The 24,564-nt window shown below is 44.7% G+C and overlaps 1 gene segment (V, D, J or C); it reads left to right on the forward strand.

The window, feature by feature from the left end:
- The window catches only part of LOC132818578 (Ig kappa chain V region Mem5-like), a 57,222-nt gene that overhangs the window by 19,853 nt on the left and 12,805 nt on the right, over positions 1 to 24,564 (forward strand).

Genomic DNA, 24,564 nt, shown 5'->3' on the forward strand with positions numbered 1-24,564 from the left:
CTAGTGCCGGATTCTCTAAAGGTTGACTTGCAGGTTGAATCTGTGGTTAAGAAAACAAATGTAATATTGTCATTTATCTCAAGAGATGAAAAATGTGTTGCTGGAAAAGCGCAACAGGAATGAAGAAGGGTTTATGCCCGAAACGTCAATTCTCCCGCTCCTTGGATGCTGTCTGACCTGCTGCGCTTTTCCAGCAACACATTTTTCAGCTATGATCTCCAGCATCTGCAGTCCTCACTTTCTCCTAATTTATCTCAAGAGGGTTGGAATGTAAAATGAGATTTGCTACTGAGACTTTATAAAGCTCTGGTTAGGCCCCATTTAGTCCAGTTTTCGGCCCCTCACCTCAGGAAGGACATATTGACACTGGACCGTGTCCAGTGGAGATTCACATTGATGATCCCTGGAATGGTAAGTCTAATATATGATTAACGGCTGAGGATCCTGGGATTTTATTCATTCGAGTTTAGAAGGGGAAATCTAATAGAAACTTACAAGATAATGCATGGCTTAGAAAGGGTGGATGCTGGGAAATTGGTTCCATTCGGTGGGGGTACCGTGGACACAGCCTTAGAGTTAGAGGGGGTCAGTATAAAACATAACTGAGGAGACATTTCTTCAGCTAGAGAGTGATGAGCTGAGTCCATGAAAAGATCAGCTATGGTCTTATTGAATGGCAGAGCAGAGTTGAAGGGACACTTGGCCTACTCCTGCTGCTAGTTCTTATGTTCTTATGTTCCTTGGGAGTAGTGAGGAACAAAGGGACCTTGGTGTACAAGTCCATCAATCCCAGAAGTTATCAGCACAGCTAGGCAGGGTGGTGAAGAAGGCATGTTGTTACCTGACAGAGCACTGGTTAAGTCATGTCTGGAATATTGTGCACATTTCTGGTCGTGACACTGTTTGAAGGATGTTATTGGACTGGACAGGATGCAGTGGAGATTAACCAGAATGTTCCCTCGGATGGAAAGTGTTAGTTCTGAGGAGAGACTGCATAGACTAGGTTTGTTTTCGCTGCGGGGAATCTGATAGAGGTATCCAAAAAGTTGAAAGGCATAGACAAAGTCAATTGTGAGAATCTTTTCCCCATGTCAGACATGTCTATGACCAAAGGGAATAAGCTTACCGTGTGAAGAAGTGGTTTAGAGGGGTTTTGAGGACTGTTTTTCCCCCAGAAGGTGGTAGAAATATGGAATGTGCGGCTTGAGAACGTGGTGGAGGCAGCTCCTCTCACAACATTTGAGAAACATCCAGACGAGCACATAAATTGCCAGGGCATGGAAGGCTATGGACCAAGTGCAGGTAAATGGAGTTTGGTGATTACTGATTGGCATCGACATGTTGACAAACAGAAGGGCCTATTCGTTTGCTGTATGATTCTATGAAAATGATGAGAAGGATGTGGAAGCATTTGTCATGTCGTTAGAGAAGATAGAAACACAAGCGAGTTGGGAAAAACAGGTTGGACCTTGCCTGTGCAAAAATAAACTTGAGAAGCACAAGAGGTTTCTACATCCCTGTCAGAGGAATGTTCTCAGGATCACGAGGAGGTGAAAACGGCTATTCTAAGCACATTTGAGTTGGCTCCAGAAACATACAGACAGATGTTTCAGAACTTACACAAACAGCCTGGACCAACTTCGATTGAGTTTAAGAGAGTTCAACAAAATAATGTTGACAGGTGGATAAGAGCATTAACAGCTCAGAATTCTTACAAAGCTCTCAAAGAAGTTATCCTTTGAGAAGAATTTAAAACTTCCTTCCCTTCTGGAATCAGAATTCATGTCGATGACCAAACGACAGTAAGACAAGCAACTAGAATGGCTGATGATTATAGACTTTGTTAAAACCAAAGCCCTGAATCCAAAGTAGCCAAACAGGAGGCTGGAAGAGCACAACAAGCCAAGCCGCATCAGGAGGTGGCGAAGCCACTTGATGGGAGACTGATCCAGAAACCCTTTTCCCATCAGGCCCAGAAATGGGAGAAAAATAAAAATTGGGAGAGTCGAAGAAAGGTAGATACCCAGGGGAGAGAATGGACAGTAGGGAACAGCCCGAAAATTCTTCCTCAGATTAAGAAGGAAATTGCTGAGGGTGGAAGTGATGATTAGAAGCTGAAATGTTTCTCTTGGAATAAGGTGGGCCATGCATGTTTGGAATGTTGGAAGTTGTGAGGTGAACTCATGGGATTTATAGGAGTTCGTAAAAATGAGTCAGAGAAGGGAACACAGACAGATAACCCCACGGAACAGGTTGCAGCTGTAACTATAACAAAAAGACTGGAGGTAAATTATGTCATTAGTAAAGGAGGTTGTAAGGTAGGTGAGAGGTGGACAGGACTTTTATCAACTAAACCCAGCACCAAACTGTGACTTGCAGGAGCAACATAGTCACTTTTACTGGAGAAAGAATTGATTTTCCCTCCAGAGACCTCGATGGGAGCTAAGGTATTAATCACTGGATTGGTGAAGAATATATTCCACTTCCATTGTATACAGTACAACTGGAATGTGATTTGTTATCAGGAGAAGTAATTGTTGGAGTGGGGAAACCTTTCACTGTTGAGGGAGTCGATTTCCTTCTGGGGAATGATTTGCCAGGTCTAAAGGCAGTAGCTTCCCCGATAATTACAGAATGTCTAAAGGAGGTCCAAGAAACAGAACAATGATGGGAACAGGTTCCTGGTCTCTCTCCTTCGTGTGAGGCAACCAGGGCAATGGTTAAACAAAATCCATCAATAAGGGTTCATGTGACACCACAGCAAGTGAAAGGATCGCTGAAACTTTCCGAAAGGGTGAAGATAATCCAGGTGGAGTGGTGGGTACGATGTCACTAATTACAGAAGATCCAAAAAGCAGATCCTGAAAGAAATAAATGAGCAATCAGCTCATAGTGAGGTCGAGGCCGGAGGGGTTTCAGAGTGTTATTATCTTTAGAATGGAGCGCTGATGAGGAAGTGGAGCCCCCACCCCCACCCCCAACCCCTTCATGGACCCCCAGATGAAGAATAGTCGGTTAGATATTGGCTAGTGGTACCACCCAGCTATCATAAGGACATAGTACAAGGGGCACATGAGAGTCCCATGGCAGGTCACATGGGGTTTAGGAAAACACAGGCATCCAGAAACAGGTATTTTACTGAGCCAAAATTGGATAAAGATGTGGTGCAGTTTTATAAAACGTGTCCTACTTGTCAAGTTATAGGTAAACTTCAACATAAAACTAGCATCCTTAATTCCTCTCCCAGTTTTTGAGGAACCATTCAGTCATGTATAGGTTTTCAAGTAGTGAGTATAATGGAGCAAGGGATCAGAAAAAGCTTGAGAAAAAGAACTGGACAATTCTCAAAGTAAAATTCCTGTTATAGGATGAACAGATTCAGTGGTATTAGAGAATTCAGACACTTTTTTTTTGTATTTGGAAAACGATCAACAGGTAGATTTAGTGAGGTTGCTCAGAAAATACAAAGATGTTTGTATGAGGAGTCATTGAGGACTTTGGTTCTGTACTTGATGGAGTTTAGAAGGATATTTCGGAATGACATTTAAACTTACAGAATACAGAGAGGCCTGGATCGAATGGACATGGAGAAGATGTTTCCAATAATAGGAGAGTTGAAGACCCGAGGGCACAGCCTCAGAGGGAAGAGACAATCTTTTGTTCTTGTCAAAAATTGATTTGTTAAAAAGAATGTTGACACGAACTCACTGATAACTAGAACTAAGCGAGTGTCTGTATTTATCACACCAAATGAATTATACCCAATGGCAAGTTTTGCTATTTGGACTTCGCAATGCTCCAGTCACATTGGAATGATTATTGTGAAAGTGAACAAGGTCACACTCCCCCGCATTACACTCCAACTGCCCAATATTTCTCCAAAGCCCAGCTGTATCTAATATTCAGCAGGATGGACCTACACTGGGAAAGAGGAATTTGTAACTAGAATAATGACACATCTCTGAGAATCACATGAATAACCTCTTTTATTGAAGCTTTCATTAGTTCTATGTTGATTGACACAATGGTCTGGTTTGGGCTTTGCTGTTTGTACAAACCATCTGTCATGTCTTTGCTGCAATGGTTCACATTTACATCATCAAACTCACACTCCAAATATCCTGTCATTATTCTTAATGGGATCCACTGGAATTGACTCAGATCAGACTCCCAGCAGCTCAAATTGAGAGAGGGGTGGAGTTTGGAGAGAGCGAGAGCGCGAGATGGAGTTCAAAGAGAGAGAGAGAGAGAGAGAGAGAGCCGGAGAACTGAGAGAGTGGGGGATAGTGCTTGGAGAGAGAAAGAAGGGTGGAATTCAAAGTGAGACCTGTGCAGCTGAGGCGGAATCAGGGGTGGCTAGTGGGTGGGGGTGGAGAGGGGGGAGAGAGTAAGACAGAGAGATGGAGGTCAAGGAGTTGTATATCAAAGATAAATTATACTCTTTTAAAGACTGCACTGGATGAATGCTGTATGACTCTCTGACTCTATTTTCACTACCTGCAATGCTGCCGAACTTTGTGTCATTAGAAAACTAGAGTATCTGACTTTCTATGCCATTATCCAAGTCATTAATAAATATTGTAAATAATTGAGGTGTAAACACGCATTCCTATTGGACATCACTGGTCACATCCTGCCAATTTCAGCACTTACCTATTATCCCTATTTTCGGTGACCTGTCACTCAACCAATTTCCACGTGTGTCAGTACTTTAGCCTCAATTCTGTGGATTTCTACCTCAGTTGACGGTTTCTTACATGGGACTTTATCAAATGCCTTCTGGAAGTTCCTGTAAATAACATCCACAGACACTACTGCTTCCAGGACTTTTGTATCCTCTTCAAAAAAGTTCAATGAGATTTTTTCAGCGTGACCAACTTGTCATGAATCCATGCTGACTCTCCCTGATTAACTGACCACTTTCAAGGTCTTCAGTTACCCCAATCTTTGATTATAGATCTCAACAATTTCCACACTACAAATATTGGCTTAGTGACCTGTAATTTCCTGTTTTTTCTCTCACATCCTTGTTAAATGTGAAGTGACATTTGCAATTTTCCTATCCAAAGGTATGACTGCTGTATCCAGGGAACTCTGAAAGATTATAGCTGAAAATGTGTTGTTGGTTAAGCGCAGCAGGTCAGGTAGCACCCAAGGAGCAGGAGAATCGACGTTTCGGGCTTGAGCCCTTCATCAGGAATCATTCTGAAAGATTATAGTCAGGGTGTCTACACTGTGATCTGTTACTACCTTTATCACCCTCAGATGGAAACCCAGGTTCTGTGAATTTGTCACTCTTTAGTTCCATTAATTTCCTCATTATGGATATTTTACTGACATGAAATTTTGTTCAGTCCCTATCCCTGATCCTCTGTTAATTCGTTTGGGCCTTCAGGCAAATCCTTTTCTACTGCAAATCTTGAGGTAAAGTATTTATTTAACATGGCTGTCATTTCCACATTGTCACTGACAAGATCCCTCATTTTCAGTCTTTACTGGCCAACATTGCTCCTGACCTCCCAGCTTCCCTTTTATGGAACTGTAACATTTCTCCTTATTGATTTTGATTTCCCTTACATGTTCCCTTTCAGAATCCCTTTTGGTGGCTCTCAGAAGTTGCTTTGTGGCCCTTTGTATCTTTCCCATTCAGCAGAACCTGTTATTTTATTTGCTTTATTGTAAGTCCTTGTTTTTAGTTTTATTCTTTTCCTTATCTCTTTAATTGTCCATTGTTGTTTGTTCTAAGAAGTGGAGCTTTACCCTCTCAGGTATAAACTGGTTTTGTTTCTTGTTGAATATTTTTTGAAATATTCCCCACTGTTCTTCAGTTGTTTTACCCATGAGCAGATTTTCCCAGTTTACAGTGGACAGTCTCTGTCTCATCTCGTTAAAGTCGGCCCTTACCATAATCACAAATTCTAGCAGCTGATTCATGCTTTTCACTTTCAAATGTGATATTGAACTCGATCATGTTATGATCACTGTTTGATAAATGTTCATGCACAAATAGTTGCTGACTAAATCTAGGTCATTATTCATTACTAATTCCAATATTGATGGTCCCCTTATTGTATCCAGGACCTATTGCTGTGAGAAACTATTCTGGACTCATAGCAGCGATTCACGACCTTTCTGACAGAGTGCTTGTCTCTCTCCCAATCTAAGTTAAAGTTAAACGTCCCCATTAATAATACAGTGGCTTTGCTGCAAACTTGACTAATTTCTGTATATGCTGGTGGTGGTGGTGGTGGTGTGTGTGTGTGTGTGCGCACGCGCGTGCGGGGTGGCGGGGCAGTGGGGAGGCATACAATATCTATGACAGTTTTATATCCTTTTCTGCTCCTCAGTTGCACTGAATGCTTTCCCCTCATTATAACCTCCCTCAACATTGAAGTCTTTGTGTTTCTAATGGATAAAGCTGCCCCACCTCTTCTGCCATTTCCCCATGTCTATCCTGTGAACCTTCTAACTGGATAAATTTAGTTCCCAATCCTAACGATTCTGTAAATATGTCTCAGTAATTGATCCTATAGCAAAATCTTTAATTTGAATTTGTGTGTGCAGATTATTGTATTTATTCCTTACACTCAGTGCATTCGTATATTTCGAACTCTTATTTGGTCCATTCACTGGTATCTGTTCCTCAGCACTGATGCTGTATTCACCTCTTTCTTACTTCTCTCTTCTGATAGCTTTCCTGATATTGTCCAAATAGGACCTTTTGCCGATTTTCACTGAGGTTGTTGGTCCCAAAATGCACAAGAACTGGATCCTCCCCCATTTCCCCCACCCCCGCACTCCATTATACTTTCAAGCCGGTTCGAGATGCCCCTTATCTTGGCACCAGGCAGGCAACACACCATGCAGGACTCTCAATCCTGCTCACAAAGGATGTTATCAGTTCCCTCATTATCAAATCCCCCAATTTTCTTTGTGCTCCCCCAGCCTGAATGGCCTCCTGGCCCATGGTGCAGTGGTTTTCTTTCATTCATAGGATATGGGAATCTCTGGCCAAGCCAGCATTTCCTGCCCATAGGGCAGTTAACAGACAACCACATGAAATCAGAGAATCATAGGTTCCATGAGTCCACACCAAAATTCTGAGGAGCATCCCACTCAGATCTATCCCCTTATCCCTGCATCTCCCATGGTTAATACACCTAATCTACACATCCCAGAACACGATGGGTAATTTATCATGGCCAATCCATCTAGCTTTCACATCTTTGAATTGTGGGAGGAAACCAGAGCACCTGACAGAAACCCATGTAGACATCGGGTGAACGTGCAAACTCCACACAGACGGTAGCCTTAGAGTGAATCAAACTCGGGACCCTGGCAATGAGAGGCAGCAGTGCTAACCACTGAGTCACAATACCACCCATTGCTGTGTGTCTGGAGTCACATGTAATGCCAGGTAAGGATGACAGATTTTCTCCTCTAAAGGTTATTAGTGAACTGAATGAATTTTCTCCACAATCAACAATGGATTAACACTCACCGTTAGACTCTTAATTCCAGAACCATTCTTGAATTCAAATTCAACTGATTGCCATGGCAAGATTTGAACCCAAGTCCTCAGAACATTAGCTGAGTTTCTGGATTAATAGTCCAGCGATAATACCAATAACCATTGTCTCCCCCGTGTTAGCCTAGCTAATGATGCCAAAATTGGCCTTCCCCCTGTTTTGACACTTAATTTCTGCTCTATCATTATCTCTTTACTGAATGCAAGTAAAGGGTGGCACAGTAGCTCAGTGGTTAGCACTGGTGCCTCACAGCACCAAGGTCCCACGTTCTATTCTGGCCTTGGCCAGCTGTCTGTGTGGAGTTTGCACATTCTCCCTGTGTCTGCATGGGTTTCCTCTGGGTCTTCCGGTCTCCTCCCACATTCCAAAGATGTACAGGTCAGGTGAATAGCATATGTTAAATTGTCCATGGTTGTTAGGTTCCTTTTGTCAGACGAGGGTGGGTTACTCTTTGGAGGGTTGGTGTGGACTTGTTGGGCTGAAGGGTCTGTTTCCACACTGTAGGGAATCTAATGTAAACTAAATGACTTTGAACCTGATAGAGTTATGGTCACTGTCGCCAAAGTGCTCCAAACCATGCTTGCACATTCTGCAGTGTAACCGCAATAGTTTCCAAAAGCAATCCTTTTCCTCATTGACACAGGGCGCAAGTACCTCATTCCTGGTGGACAAGGAGCTGAGCTCCTACAATACTAAATTCAGTCTGCATCAACCTGCTCACTTATAGTTACACCTTCCTGTCCCTGACCACTGGCCATAATTTGAAGTATTTAACCTACAAGGTGTGACTGTCTCCCCAAACACAGTGTCCAGGTAACACCCCCCCTCCCTGATGTGTGGCAGTGTTTGAAGCTCAGATTCTAGATCATCAACTGGAGTGCTTTGAGCAACCAACACTTGCTGCAGATGTGGTCACTCTGAGCTGCAATGGGCTCCACCAGCTTTCCCATCGTGCAATTACTATACATCGCCTGGCCCTATATGTGGAAATTGTTTGAGGCGGTTTTAATTTGTATTTTTAAATTTCCTGTTAGCCTTTATTTTTTAATCTGTAAAATATTTCTGCCAAGGAGACAGAGAAGGCTCCAGCACAGGAGGAGACTGTTCAGCCCGTCGCGTCAGTGCTGGCTGTTTATTAACCTCATTCACAATGAACATCTCCATTGAATGTTTGTTGTCAGGAAGTGATTGAATCTGTTTTTAGAGACAGAATGACTAACAAATGACTAACTAACATGAACTATTCCGAGAGAGTCAGTATGGATTTACAAAGGTTCAGACATCTTTAACTAACCTGGTTACACTTTGTTAGGAGCTCACTCATGTGGGATACAACGGAATGTCGATGGCTATTGTCCATAGGGAATTCCACAAGACATTTAAAAAGAGACATGGATTCAGATGGAATTTGAGAAATGCATTTACCTTGGGTCAGGAATGGGTCCGGAGCTAGGAGACAGAGAGGAGGGATAATGTGCATGTCCTCCAATGAGCAAGATGTGAATAGTGGTGTCCCCAGGGATCTGTGCTGGAACCTCAGCTTCACACAATATTTCTCAATGACTTGGATTAAGAAATAGAGAGCCATATATCCAAGATTGTTGATCACACTGAATGAGGTGGTTTGGAGGGTGAGATATGGAGGGTGGAAGGACAGGGAGAGGTTTGAGAACAAGGATGAGAACTTGCAAATCAAGACGTTTCTGGACTGGGAGCCAATGTAGGTCAGTGAGCACAGGGGGAGGGAATGGGGGAACGGGACTTGGTGTGAGTTTGCATACTGGCAGCAGAGTTTGGGATGAACCGATGTTTACTGAAGGTGGTGGCTGTGATGTGGGCCAGGACAACATTGGAATGGTCATGTTTGGAGTCCCCATCACATAGCTGAGATTTTCAGTGTCTGACCTTTGTGATGTGGAAGATGTGGGGCTTAGATCAGCCACAAAGATGAGTCTAAGGTCGTAAAGAGTCTGGTTGAGCTGCAGACAGTTCTCAGGGAGAGGGACCTGAAGGGGATGGCTTTGATCTTTTCAATGTGTTTCCCAGCGAGCCAGGCTCCTCAGTCCTGACTGCTCTTAGTTGCTGTGATTGTCACTGATCGGACACTTATTATTAGAGTTTTCTGACCACAGCAGAAAGCCCCAGTGTAAAAAATAACTGTAAAGACTGTCAGATCGCAAGGTAGAAACTTCACCAAGAGAGGAAGTGAAAGAAGGAGCTCGGAGCAGCTGGAAATTTGTTACTGAGATGGGAGAAAACTGTGAACTGTCTGCACTGCCTGGAATCTGACAGTGCAAGAGGAGGTCATTCAGCCTATTGTGTCTGTGAGTGACCCAAGTAGCCCTACTGCTCCTCTCTCTCCCCATAATCCAGCAAATCTTTCCTTTTCAGCTCGATCTTAATTCTCTCTTGTAGACCTGGGTAGACAGCACAAGACTGCCCCTAATCTGGGTTCCAAATTGCTATCTCATTCATTCATTGGGAGACAAACTGCCTGGGCTGGGAAATGGAGCTCAGGATCCTGAACAATCCCTCTCCCCTCCTGAGGGACACTTCATTCGGTTTTGCATATTCACTCATGGGAAGTGGGCTTCACCGGCTGTCCCAGCATTTTCTACCCTGACCCTAGTTACCCGGGAGAGGGCGGTGGGAAGCTGCCTTCTTGAATCACTATTGTCCACAAGCTGCAAGTTGACCCACAATGCTCTTCGGGAGGGAATGCCAGCATTTTAACCCAGCAAGGCTGAGGGAATGGCAATATATTTTCAAGTCAGGATGCTAAGCTTTTCCGAGGGGAATTTGCAGCTCATAGTGTTCCCATGTGTCTGCAGCTCTTGTCCATCGTAATAGAAGTGGACGTGGGTTTGGAATGAAACCAAAAGAAATGCGGATGCTGTAAATCTGAGACAAATATCAAAATTGCTGGAAAAGCTCGGCAGGTTTGGCAGCATCTGTGAAGAGAGATCGGGTCAAACACAAAACGTTAACTCTGATTTCTCTCCCCAGATGCTGCCCGTCCTGCTGAGCTTTTCCTGCGATTTCTATTTTTGTCCATGGGTTTGGAAGGTGCTATCTGAGGACCTTTGGTGAGTTCCTGCAGTGCATCTTATCGATAATACACACTGCTGCTACTGAGCATCGGGAATGGTGAGAGTGGATGCTTTGAGAATGTGATGCCAATCAAGCAGGTTGCTTGGCTCTGGATGGTATCAAGCTTTTCGAGTGGATAAGAAAGACATAGACAGGAATGGATTAGAGGGATACGGGCCAAATGCAGGCAAATGAGACTTGTTCACTTCAGAAAACCTGGTCAGCATGGAGAAATTTGTCAGAAAGGTTTGTTTCTACGCTGTATGACTCTGTGACACTATCAATCTATGAATGTTGTTGGAGGTGTACCCATCCAGACAAGTGGGAAGTATTCGATCACACTCCTGACTTGATTGACAGGCTTTGGGGGAATCAGGAGGTGAGTTACTCAATACAGTATTTCTAGCGTCTAACCTGCTCTTGTAACCACTGTGCTTCTGTGGTGAGTCCAGTTGAGTTTCTGGTCAATGGTACCTCAAGAATGTTGATAGTGGGGATTCAGTGATGGTAATAGCATTGACTGTCAAGGGGCGATGGTTAGATTGTCTCTTATTGCTGATGGTCATTGGCTGGCATTTGCATGACACTGATGTGAAAGACTGCTCCTGAAGTGAAACCTGGATATTGTCCAGATATTGTTGTATTTGAACATGGATTGCTTCAGTATCTGAGGAGTTGAGAATAGTGCTGAACATTGTGCAATCTTTGGCAATCATCCTCTTTTATGAGCTTGAATTTAGTTGCAATATCTGTCCAAAGTCTGTCCTATTTAGTACGGTGATAGTACCACACAACACAATGGAGGGTATTCTTAATGTGAAGGTCAAACTTTGTTTCAACAAGGACTGTGTGATGGTCACTCTTACCAATACTGTCAAGGACAGATGCACCAACAGCCAAAAGATTGGTGAGGATGGGGTCAAGTACGTTTGTCCATCTTTTTGGTTCCTTCACCACCAGCTGCAGAGCCAGTCCCTCAGCTACATCCATTCGGAACCAACCAGCTCGATCAATAATGATGCTGCCGAGCCACTCTCAGTGGTGGACATTGAAACCCCCCACCGAGAGTGCACTCTCTGCTGTCACCACCCTCAGTGCTTCCTCCAAATGCTGTTCTACATGGAGGAGAGACTGATTCATCAACTGAGGGAGCAAGATATCGTGTAATCACCAGAAGGTTTCCTCGCCAATGTTTAACTTAGTTTTGTGAGTCTTCACGGGATCCAGAACCAACTTCGAGACTTCCCAGGGTAACTCCCTCCTGGCTGTAGACCACTGTGTCATCAGCTCTGCTGGGTCTGCCTTTCTGGTGGGACAGGACACATGCAGGAACAGTGATGCTGGTGTCTGGGGCATTGTCTGCAAGGTATTGTTCTGTGAGTATGACTGTGTCAGGCTGTTGCTTGACTAGTCTGTAAGACAGCTCTCCTGAATTTGGCACTAGCTCCCAGATGTTAGTAAGGAGGACGGAGCAGGGTACACTGGGCTTTCTCTGTCATTGTTTTTTCGGTGTCGAGATCGATGCCTGTGGTCCGTCCGGTCTCATTTCTTTGTTGAAACATTGTAATAATTGATACGACTGAGAGCCTTGCTCGGCCATTTCAGAGGGCAGTTAAGGGTCAACCACATTGCTGGGGTACAGTTCCATGGACCCTGCAGTACGTTCTGTCCTCTCCCACTTCCCCATTCTGTATGTGGAAGACTGGAGGTTGCCAGTAGGATATTCAACTGCAGGAGCTATCGCAGTCCCCTGCACAATTCTGTCCCCACATCAAATCCACACAAATCTTGAATTCACATAGCACCTTCAATGTTCAAAACGATCCAAGATGGTTCACCATGTTGCAGTAAGAGGAATGGGGAAGGGTGGTGGATGAACATAAGAACTAGGAGCAAGAGCAGGCAATTCAGCCCTTCGAGCCCGCTCCATCATTTAATACAATCATGGCTGATCCCATCTCAGACTCAACTCCACTTTCCTGCTCACTCTCCAGCGCCGATACAGTCATCGATGTAGCGGAGGAAAAGGTGGGGGTTGGTGCCAGTGTAGTTGCGGAAGATGGTCTGTTCCACATATCCTACGAAGAGGCAGGCATAGCTGGGGCCCATGCGGGTGCCCATGGCAACTCCTTTAGTTTGGAGGAAGTGGGAGGATTCCCCGGTCCCCAACGCCTTATTTTCACTATGGACATCCAGTCCCTGTACACCTCCATCCCCCTTCACGAAGGACTCAAAGCCCTCCGCTTCTTCCTTTCCCACCGCACCAACCAGTACCCTTCCACTGACACCCTCCTTCGACTGACTGAACTGGTCCTCACCCTGAATAACTTCTCTTTTCAATCCTCCCACTTCCTCCAATGCCTGCCTCTTGGTGAAGAAGGCATATGGGATGCTTGCCATCATTAGCCAGGGTGTAGAATATAGGAAGTAGAAATTCTTGTTGTTACCTGACAGAGCATTGGTTAGGTCATGTCTGGAATACTGTGCACATTTCTGGTCGTGACACTGTTGGAAGAATGTGATTGGACTGGAAAGGATGAGAGGAGATTAACCAGAATGTTCCCTGGGATGGAAATTATTCGTTATGAGGAGAGACTGGATAGACTGGGTTTATTTTCTCCTGGGGGAATCTGGTTGAGGTATACAAAAATATGAAAGGCACAGGCAAAGTCAATTGTGAGAATCTTGTCCCCATGTCAGACATGTCTATGATCAGAGGGAATAAGCTTACCGTGTGGAAAAGTGGTGTGGAGGGGATTTGAGGACATTTTCTCCCCAGTGGCTGGTAGAAATATGGAATGTGCTGTTTGAGAAGGTGGTGAAGGCAGGTCCTCTCACAACATTTAAGAAAAATCCAGATGAGCATATAAAATGCCAGGGCATGGAATGCTATGGTGCAGGTAAATGGACTTTGGCGATTACTAACTGGCATCGACACGTCGACAAACAGAAGGGCCTATTTATTTGCTATATGACTCTATGACAGTGAAGAGAAGGATGTGGAAGCATTTTTAATGTCGTCAGTGAAGATAAAATCACAAGTGAGATGGAGAAAACAGATTGGTCCTTGCCCATGCAAAAATGAACTAGGGAAGCACAAGAGGTTTCTACGTCCCTGTCAGAGGAATGTTCTCGGGATCACGAGGAGGTGAAAATGGCTATTCTAAGCACATACGCGTTGGCTCCAGAAACATTCAGACAGATGTTTCAGAACTTACAAACAGCCTGGACAAACCTCTACTGAGTTTAAGAGAATTCAACAAAATAATGTTGACAGGTGGATAAGAGCATTAACAGCTGAGAATACTTACAATGCTCTCAGAGAAGTTACCCATTGAGAAGAATTTAAAACTTCCTTCCCTTCTAAAATCAAAATTCATGTAGGAGACCAAAGGGGAACGACAGTAAGGCAAGCAGCTACAATGGCTAATGCTTATAGACTTTGTTAAAACCAAAACACTGCAGATGCTGGAATCCAAAGTAGACAAACAGGAGGCTGGAGGAGCACAACAAGCCAAGCAGCATCAGGAGGTGGAGAAGTCACCTGATGGGAGACCGATCCAGAAATCTTTTTCCCATCAGGTCCAGAAATGGGAGAAAAATAAAAATTGGGAGAATCTAAGGACGGTAGATAGCCAGGGGAAAGAATGGACAGTACGGAACAGCCCGAACTCATCCTCAGATTAAGAAGGAAATTGCTGAGGGTGGAAGTGATGATCAGAAGCTGAAATGTTTCTCTTGGAATACGGTGGGCCAAGTGTGTTTGGAATGTTGGAAGTTGTAGTAAACCCAGGCGATTTATGGGAGTTAGTAAAAATGAGTCAGAGAAGGGAACACAGACAGATAATCCCACGGAGCAGGTTCCAGCGGTAACTATAACATAAAGACCGGAGGTGAATTCTGTCATTAGTAAAGGAGGTTGTCAGGTAGGTGAGAGGTGGACAGGGCTTTTATCAAAAGGAATAGTGACTCCTTTTTTCTTCAGCTAAACCCAGAACCAAACTGAGAGATACAGGAGTAACACAGTCACTTTTACTGGAGGAAGAATTGATTTTCCCTCCAGAGAGCTTGATGGGAGCTAAGGTATTAATCAATGGGATTGATGGAGAATGTATTCCACTTCCATTGTATACAGTACAAATGGAATGTGATTGGTTATCAGGAGAAGTAATTGTCGGAATGGGAAAACATTCCCTGTTGAGGGAGTCGATTTCCTTCTGGGGAATGTTTTGTCAGGACTAAAGGCAGTAGGTTCCCCAATGATTGCAGAATGTCCAAAAGACGGCCAAGAAACAGAACAATGACAGGAGCAGGTTCCTGGTCTCTCTCCTTCGTGTGAGGTAACCAGGGCAATGGTTAAACAAAATCCATCAATAAGGGTTGATGTGACACCACAGCAAGTGAAAGGATCTCTGAAACTTTCCGAAAGGGTGAAGCTAATCCGGGTGGAGTGGTTGGTACGATGTCACTAATTACAGCAGATCCAAAAAGCAGATCCTGAATGAAATAAATGAGCACAGTCAGCTCATGCTGAGGTCGAGGCTGAAGGAGTTTCAGAGTGTTATTGTGTTCAGAATGGAGCGCTGATGAGGAAGTAGAGACCCCCTCATAGACCCCCAGATGAAGAATGATCGGTTAGACATTGCCTAATTGTCCCACCCAGCTATCATAGAGAGATAGTACAAGGGGCACATTTCCCCATTGTCACTGACAATATCCCTCACGTTCAGTCTTTAATGGCCAACATTGCTCTTGACCTCCCAGCTTCCCTTTTATGGAAGTGTAGCATTTCTCCTTATTGGTTTTGTTATCCCTTACTTGTTTCCTTTCAGAATCCCTTTTGGTAGCTCTTAGAAGCTGATATGTGGCCCTTTTGTATCCTTGCCATTCAGAGGAATCTGTCCTTTTTTTTGCTTTTCTGTCAGCCTTTTTTTAACATTTTATTCTTTCTCTGATCTCTTTAATTGACCATTGTTGTTGGTTCGCTTTTCCCTCTCAGTTATAAACTGGCTTTGTTTTGTGTTGAATGTTCCTCTAAATATTCCTCACTGTTCTTCAGTTGTTTTGCCTGTGAGCAGAGTTTCCCAGTTTACTGTGGACAGTCTCTGTCGCATCACGTTAAAGTCGGCCCTGACCTTAATCTCAAATTCTAGCAGCTGATTCATGCTTTTTACTTTCAAATGCGACACTGAACTAGATCATGTTATGATCACTATTTGAGAAATGTTCATGCACAAATACTTACAAACTAAATCTGGCTAATTATTCATTACTAATTGCAATATTGCTTGTTCTCTTGTTGTACTCCAGAAATTCGCTACCTTTCTGACAGAGGGCTTGTCTGTCTCCCAGTCTACGTTAAAGTAAAACTTCCCCATTAATAATACACTGGCTTTGCTACACACTTGTCTAATTCCTCCATTTATATAATCCAGCATCTCAGAGCTGCTGTCAGGGGGGTCTGTATCCAACATCTATTACAGTTTTAGATCCTTTCCTGCTCCTCAGTTCCACTGAATGTTTTCTCCTCATTATTACCTCCCTCACCATTGAAGCCATTTTTTCCCTCATCAATAAAGCTTCTCCAGCTCTTCTGCCATTTCCCATATCCATCCTGTGAACCTTCTAACCCGATGTATATCGTTCCCAATCTGAATGATTCTGCAACTATGTCTCAGTAATTGATCCGATACCACAATCTCAAATTTGAATATATGCCTGCAGATTATTGAATTTATTCCTTACGCTCCGTGTATTTGTATGTAGAACTCTTATTTAACCCATTCACTAGAATCTGTTCCTCAGCACTGATGCTGTATTCACCTCTTTCTTATTTCTCTCTATCTGTTTAATCAATATACTTCTGATAGCTTTCCTGATATTGTCCAAATAGGACCTTTTGCCGATTTTTGCTGATTTTGTTGATCCCAACACATACAACAACAACTGGATCCTCAACCCCCTCAAACCCCAAGTCTGTTATACTTAAAAGCCGCTCGAGATGCCCTTACCTTGAAACCAGGCAGGCAACACAACATGTGGGACTCTCAATCCTGCTCACAAAGGATGCTATCGGTTCCCCATATTATCAAGACCCCTCTTTTCTTTGTGCTCCCCCAGTCTGAATGGCCTCCTGGAACATGTTGCAGTGGTTTCCTTCATTCATTCATAGGAAATGGACATCTCTGGCCAAGCCAGCAATGACTGCCTGCATGAGTCTGCGAATCATAGAATCCATACCGTGTGAAACAGGCCATTCAGACCAATGAGTCCACACCTACATTCTGAAGAGCATCCCACCCAGACTTGTCTCCCTACCTTATCCCTGTAAATCTGCATCTCCCATGGCTAATGCACCTAACCTACACATCCCGACATTTTCCTCAGTTTAGACATTATAATTTCTGCTCGATCTTTATGTTTTTAAATAATGACTTTGAAACTTACAGAGTTATGGTCACGATCACCAAAATCCTCAAATTACATTTGCCCATTCTCCCGACAATGCTTTTCCTCATTGACACAGGGAGCAAGGACCTCATTCCTGTTGGACAAGGAGCTGAGGCACCTGTAAGGCTAAATCCAGGCTGCATCGACCTGTTCACTTTTGGTCACACCCTCCTGTCCCTGACCACTGGCCATAATTTGAAGTATTTAAACTACAAGGTGTGACTGTCTCCCCAAACACAGTGTTCAGGTAAGTCTCCCCCTCCCTGATGTGCCGCAGTGTTTGAAGCTCAGATTCCAGCTCATCAACTCTGAGCTGGAGTGTCTTGAGCAACCAACACTTGCTGTAGATGTGGTCACTCTGAGCTACAATGGGCTCCACCAGCTTCCCCATTGTGCAATTACTACACATCGCCCGGCCCTGTATGTGGAAATTATTTGAGGCGTTTTTAATTTATATTTTAAAATTTGCTGCTGGTCTTTAGATTTTAATCTGTAAAATATTTCCATCAAGGAGACAGAGAAGGTGCCAGCACAGGAGGAGGCTGTTCAGCCCCTCGTGTCAGTGCTAGCTGTTTACAAACCTCAATAACAATGAACATCTCCATTGAATGTCTGTTGTCAGCAATTGATTCGGTCTGTTTTTAGAGACAGAATAGCGGGCAAATATGAACTGGTTCAAGAGAATCAGCATGGATTGACAAAGGTTCAGACATCTTTAACTAACCGGGTTACACTTTGTTAGGAGCTCACGAGTGTGGGATATAAGGGAATGTCGATGGCAATTGTTTACAGGGAATTCCAAAAGACATTAAAGAATGTTTCACTAAAGAAACATTGATTCAGATCTTACACTCCACAACCATCTGATGAAGGAGCAGCGCTCCAAAAGCTAATGCTTCCACACAAACCTGTTACATTAGAACATGGTGTTCTGTGATTTTTAATATTTACACGACAGTCCAACACCGGCATCTACAAATTATGGAATTGGATGGAATTTGAGAAATGCATTTACCTTGGGTCTGGAATGGGTCTGTTTAGGAGATAGAGAGGAAGGATAACGTGCGTGTGTTCCAATGAGCCAGATGTGAGGAGTGGCATTCCCAGGGATCTGTGCTGGGACCTCAGCTTTTCACGATATTTCTCAATGACTTGGATGAAGAAACAGAGTGCCATATATCCAAGACTATTGATCACACTGAGTGAGGCAGCTTGGAGGAGGTCACAGAGACAGGGAGGGTGGAAGAACAGGGAACAGATTGAGAACAAGGATGAGAATTTGAAAATCGAAGTGTTGCTGGACCAGGAGCTTATGTCAGTCAGTGAGGTTTGTCGTGGTTATGGTGGGGTGGGGAGACGTGGGCTGGGGTATGGCGTGGACTTGGTGTGAGTTTGAACACAGACAGCCGAGTTTGGGATGAGCTGATGTTTACAGAAGTCAGTTGCTGTGATGTGGGCCTGGATAACATTGGAATGGTCACAAAAACATGGTTGAGATTTTCAGTGGCTCATAATTGTGATGTGGAGGATTTGGGCCTCACATCAGAACCAAAGATGAGGCCAAAGTTCTAAAGAGTCTGGTTGAGCAGCGGACAGTGCTCAGGGAGAGGGATGGAGTTTGTACCAGGAGCTGAAGAGGATGACTTTGATCGTCCCAATGTGTTTCACATTGAGTCTGGCTCCTCAGTCCTGACTGTTCTTAGCTGCTGTGATTGTCACTGATTGGACACTTATTATTAGAGATTCTGACCACAGCAGAAAGCCCCAGTGTAAAAAATAAGTGCAAAGACTGTCAGATCGCAAGGTAGAAACTTCACCAAGAGAGGAAGTGAAAGAAGGAGGTCGGAGCAGCTGGGTGTTTGTTACTGAGACGGAAGAAAACTGTGAACTGTCTGCACTCCCTCGCATCCGACAGCACAGGAGGAGGCCATTCAGCCCATCATGTCTTTGAATGACCCAGTTAGTCCAACTGCTCCCCTCTCTCTCCCCTTAACCCAACAAATATTCCCTTTACAGCTCAATCTCCAATTCCCTCTGATAGACCTCATGTCCACAGATTGAGACTGCCCTGAACCGTGGCTTCAAATTGGCATCTCATTCATTCATTGGGAGAAAAACTGCCTGGGCTGGGAAATGGAGTTCAGGATCCTGAACATTCCCTCTCCCCTCCTGAGGAACACTTCATTTGGTTTTGCATATTCACTTGTGGGAAGTGGGCTTCACCAGCTGGGCCAACATTTTTTACCCTGTCCCTAGTTGCCCTGGAGTAGGTGGTGGGAAGCTGCCATCTTGAATTGTTATCATCCACAAGCTGTAAGTTGACCCACAATGCCAGCATTTTAACCCAGCAAGGCTGAGGGATCAGCGACATATTTCCAAGTCCGGATGCTAAGCTTCTTTCAAGGGGAACTTGCAGCTCACAGTGTTTTCATGTATCTGCTGCTCTTGTTCTAAATGGAAGTGAACGTTGGTTTGGAAGGAAACCAAAAGAACTGCAGATGCTGTTAATCTGAGACAAAAATAGAAAGTGCTGGAAAAGCTCAGCAGGTCTGGCAGCATCTGTGAAGAAAAATCAGAATTAATATTTCATGCTCAACCCGAAATGTTAATTCTGATTTCTCTCCAAGATGCTGCCAGACCTGCTGAGCTTTTCCTGCAATTTCTATTTTTGTTCATGGGTTTGGAAGGTGCTATCTGACGATCAGTGATGAATTTCTGCAGTGCATCTTATCGATAATACAGCCTGCTGCTATGGAGCTTCAGTGACGGTGAGTTGGATGCTTTGAGAATGCGATGCCAATCAACGAGTTTGCTTTGCTCTGGATGGTATCATGCTTTTTGAGTGGATAAGAAAGACATAGGATACAATAGACATAGATAGGAAAGATTTCAAGGGATATGTGTGAAATGCAGGCATATAAGATGAGTTCACTTCAGAAAACCTGGTCAGCATGTAGAAGTTTGGCTTAAGGGTTTGTTTCTGTGCTGTATGACTCTGTGACACTATCAATCTATGAATGTTGTTGGAGCTGTACGTGTCCAGGCAAGTGGGGAGCATTTGCTCACACTCCTGACTTGGTTAACTGACTCTGGGGGATCAGGAGGTGAGTTACTCGATACAGTATTCCTAGCCTTTAACTTGCTCTTGTAACCACTATGTTTCTTTGGTGAATCCAGTTGTCTTTCTGGTGAATGACACCTCAAGAATGTTGATAGTGGGGATTCAGTGATGGTAATAGCATTTATTGACAAGGGGCGATGTTTAGATTGTCTCTTATTGGTGATGGTGATTGGCTGGCATTTTCATGGCACCAATGGGAAATGTCACTTCTCAGGCAAAACCTGGATGTTGTCCAAATATTGTTGCATTTGCACGTGGACTGCTTCAGTATCTGAGGAGTTGAGAACAGTCCAGAGCATTGTGCAATCTTTGGCAATCATCCCCATTTACGAGTTTGCCTTGAGTTGCAATATCTGTTCGGAGTCTGTCCTATTTAGTACGGTGATAGTACCACACAACACAATGGAGGGAATTCTCAATGTGAAGGTCAGACTTTGTTTCCACAAGGACTGTGTGATGGTCACTCTTACCAATACTGTCAAGGATCGAGGCATCTACAGACACAAGATTGGTGAGGATGGGGTCAAGCATCTTTTTCCATCTTTTTGGTTCCAACCGCAGAGTCAGTCCCTCAGCTACATCCACGAGGAACCAACCAGCTCGATCAGTAATGCTGCTGCCGAGCCACTCTCAGTGGTGGACATTGAAACCCCCCACCCAGAGTACAATCTCTGCTGTCATCACCCTCAGTGCTTCATCAGGAGAGACTGATTCATCAGCCGAGGGAGCAAGATATCTTGCAATCACCAGGAGTTTTCCTCGCCCATGTTTAACCTGGTGCCATGAGGTCCAAAGCCAACTTTGAAACTGTCTTTCTGGTGTGACAGGACACATGCAGGGACAGTGATGGTGGTGTCTGGGGCATTGTCTGTAAGGCATTGTCTGTGTCAGGCTGTTGCTTGAGTCATCTTTTTTAGATTAGACTTACAGTGTGGAAACAGGCCCTTCGGCCCATCAAGTCCACACCGACCCGCCGAAGTGCAACCCACCCATACCCTTACATTTACCCCTACCTAACACTACGGGCAATTTAGCATGGCCAATTCACCTGACCCGCAAATCTTTGGGCTGTGGGAGGAAACCGGAGCACTCGGGGGAAACCCACGCAGACACGGGGAGAACGTGCAAACTCCACACAGTCAGTCGCCTGAGTCGGGAATTGAACCGGCTCTCAGGCGCTGTGAGGCAGCAGTGCTAACCACTGTGCCACCGTGCCGCCCACATGCCGTCATCTGTGAGACATCTCTCCTGAATTTGGCACTAATCCCAAATGTCAGTAAGGAGGATGGAGCAGGGTAGACAGGACTGTTTCTGTCATTGTGTTTTCAGTGTCGAGATCGATGCCTGTGGTCCATCCCATCTCATTTCTTTGTTGAAACATTGTCATAATTGATACAACTGAGAGCCTTGCTCGGACATTTCAGAGGGCACTAGAGAGTCAACCACATTGCTCGAAGACAGTGCCGTGTACCCCGGCAGGAGATTCCGACCTCCCCCACTTCTCCATTCTGTATATGGAAGGACGAAGCCTGCCAGCAGGATATTCAACCGCAGGAGCTATCACAGCCCGTACGGAATTCTGCCCCCACATTAAATCCACACGAATCTTGAATTCACATAGCAACTTCAATGTCCAAACATTCTCACTCCTTGGTGTGAGACAGGGAAGGGACCACTCCATTTCAGAAAAGACTGACCATGGAAGGGGAAGGAGACGGGAAGGGATTGGAACATGCTGTGAATGGACAGGATGGGTCAGTGGTCAGAGCCTGTCCTGTCCCTCCAACTCACCTGAGGATCTGAGGATCTCCTCTCTCTGCTACGCCTTCACGGAATGAGGTTTGTGTCCAAATCAGTCCCCAGTGAGAATAGGCCAACAGCACAGAACAGCACAGAACTGCTCTTCATTTGACCAGAATCTGTCTATCTTCCTGAGAGAGACCAAACCCTGGTCAACGTGGAAATAGGACCTTCCTCCAGGAGAAGACAGGGGTCAAGGGTTAACATCCATTAGTGGGGCAGAGCAGAGGGAGATTTATCCTGCATTCAACTGTCACCACCCAGGACACTGTCGGAAAGAGAGAGCAGTGAGACAGAGAGGGAGATGGAGTCAAAAATAGTGTGTGTGTGTGTGTGTGTGTGTGTGTGTGTGTGTGTGTGTGTGTGTGTGTGTGTGTGTGTGTGTGTGTGTGTGTGTGAGAGAGAGAGAGAGAAATACAGAAACTGAGAGAGAGAGAGAGAGAGAGAGAGGGACGAGCATCTGATACAGTGTAAGATATGTGAGGGGACCAAGAGAGAGGTAGAAATGGTGAGGTTGAGGGATAGAGAGAGAATCAAGATGTGAGACAGTGTGACTGAGAGGGTTGGAGAGAGACAAAGAGACAAGGAGAGAGAGAGAAAGAGACAGGATGTGTGTGAGACTAAGCATGAAGAGAGTTGAGAGGGAGGGTAGGGTTGAGTGTGAGAGAGAGAGATGAGTACAGGTAGATTTATAATGACACAGAGAGAGGGAGAGAGACTGTAAATTGGGAAGTAGAGAGGGAACGAGAGAGAAAGAGGCAGAAATAGAGAGTGACAGATAACAATTGAGGGTTTTAATTGAAGTGAGAGAGGGAGCGAGTAACAGAGACAGTGAGAGATGGAGAAACAGATGATAAGATGGAGTGAGAAAGCATCAGTGAGTTGGAGAGTGGCTATGAGACAGAGTGTGTGTGTGTGTGTGTGTGTGTGTGAGAGAGAGAGAGAGAGAGAGAGAGAGAGAGAGAGCGAAAATGAAAGAGATTAACAGTGGGAGAGAGAGATAGAGATAGTGAGAAAGAAATGGCAGATGTGAGTCAGAGAGAGAGAGATGGACAGGTCCTGGTCACCACACTCTGTGAAGAATGTGATTGTACATGAGAGGGTACAGGGGGATTTCCCAGGATGCTGCCTGACTGTGAGGTTTGAGCAGTGAAGGCTTAAAAGGGACCTGATAGAGAGGGATAAGATTATTCAGGACAGTGATAGTATGGGTAGGATAGCACTTTTTTCATGAGTAAAGGACTTAATAACCTGGTACAGAGATTGAAGGTAACACAGACATGGACACGAAGAAACTTGGAGCAGCAGTAGGCCATTCGGCCCTTTGAGTCTGCTCTGTCATTCAGTATGATCATGGCTGTATCAATTTTTGAATGCCATCATTTCTTCGAGGGTCGGTTTGGGCTTGTCAGGTCAAATGGCCTGTTTCCACACTGTAGGCATTCTATGATCTATGGCTGATCGTCTCTCTTAAAGCCATATTCCTGCCTTCTCCCCATTCTCTTCAAGCTGTTAAAATGCAAAACAATAATCTCTCTCTTTTTCTTGAATATATTCAGTTCTTTGTCCTCCACAGTCTTCAGAGGTAGAGAATTCCACAGGTTGACCACCCTCTGAGTGAAGAAATGTATCCTCAACTCAGCCCTAAATGGTCTACCCTTTTCCCCCTGAGCCTGTGTACCCTGGTTCCAGACTGGCCAACCAGGGGAAATATCCTCTCTGCCCAGCCCTGTTACAATTTTATATGTTTCAATCAGATCCCCTCTCATCGTTCTGAACACGAGGGAGTCCAAGGCCAGGCGAGTTGGAGAGTGTGAGGAGAGTTGAGAAAAAATGTTTTCACCAAGACGGTGGTGGGAGTCTGGAACTCACTGTCTGAAAGGCTGGTTGAGTCACAAACTCTCATGACAGTGGAGCAGTGTTTAGATATTCCCTTGTGTTGCTGAAGCCCCCAGGGTAACGGTCCAAGAGCAGGAGGATGGGATTAGTGTCATCAGATCTTTGTTTACCACCACAGACACAATGGGCCAAATGGCTTCATTCAGTACTGTTGACATCACTGACTCTGAGACAGAGAGGGAGAGAGAGAGAGAGAGAGAGACAGAGAGAGAGAGAGAGAGAGAGAGAGAGAGAGTGTGTGTGTGTGTGTGTGTGTGTGTGTGTGTGTGTGTGTGTGTGTGTGTGTGTGTGTGTGTGTGTGTGTGTGTGTGTGTGTGTGTGTGAGAGAGAGAGAGAGAGAGAGAGACAGAGAGAGAGAGAGAGAGAAGAGGATGCGTGAGGGACTGACGTGAGTCTCTCTGCCTGATCCCATTTACATACTGAGGAACACCCAGTCAGACTCTCACAGGATGCAGCTTTATAAAGCAGAGCCCAGTGAAGGGAGAGTTTATCAGGAACCAGGCACAGGGACAGGAGCACACACCATGATTTCACACGTCCAGCTGTTCTGGCCCCTGGCATTCTGTGTCGCAGGTACAAATCTCTCTCCTTCCACCTTGAATCTTTATCTGCTCTCCATTTCACTCCAATTCCACTGACTTGTGATTGAAGGGAAAATGCTGAAACCAGAGGAAT

This window comes from Hemiscyllium ocellatum, chromosome 9, assembly GCF_020745735.1.
Source record: "Hemiscyllium ocellatum isolate sHemOce1 chromosome 9, sHemOce1.pat.X.cur, whole genome shotgun sequence".
Classification (NCBI taxonomy): domain Eukaryota; kingdom Metazoa; phylum Chordata; class Chondrichthyes; order Orectolobiformes; family Hemiscylliidae; genus Hemiscyllium; species Hemiscyllium ocellatum.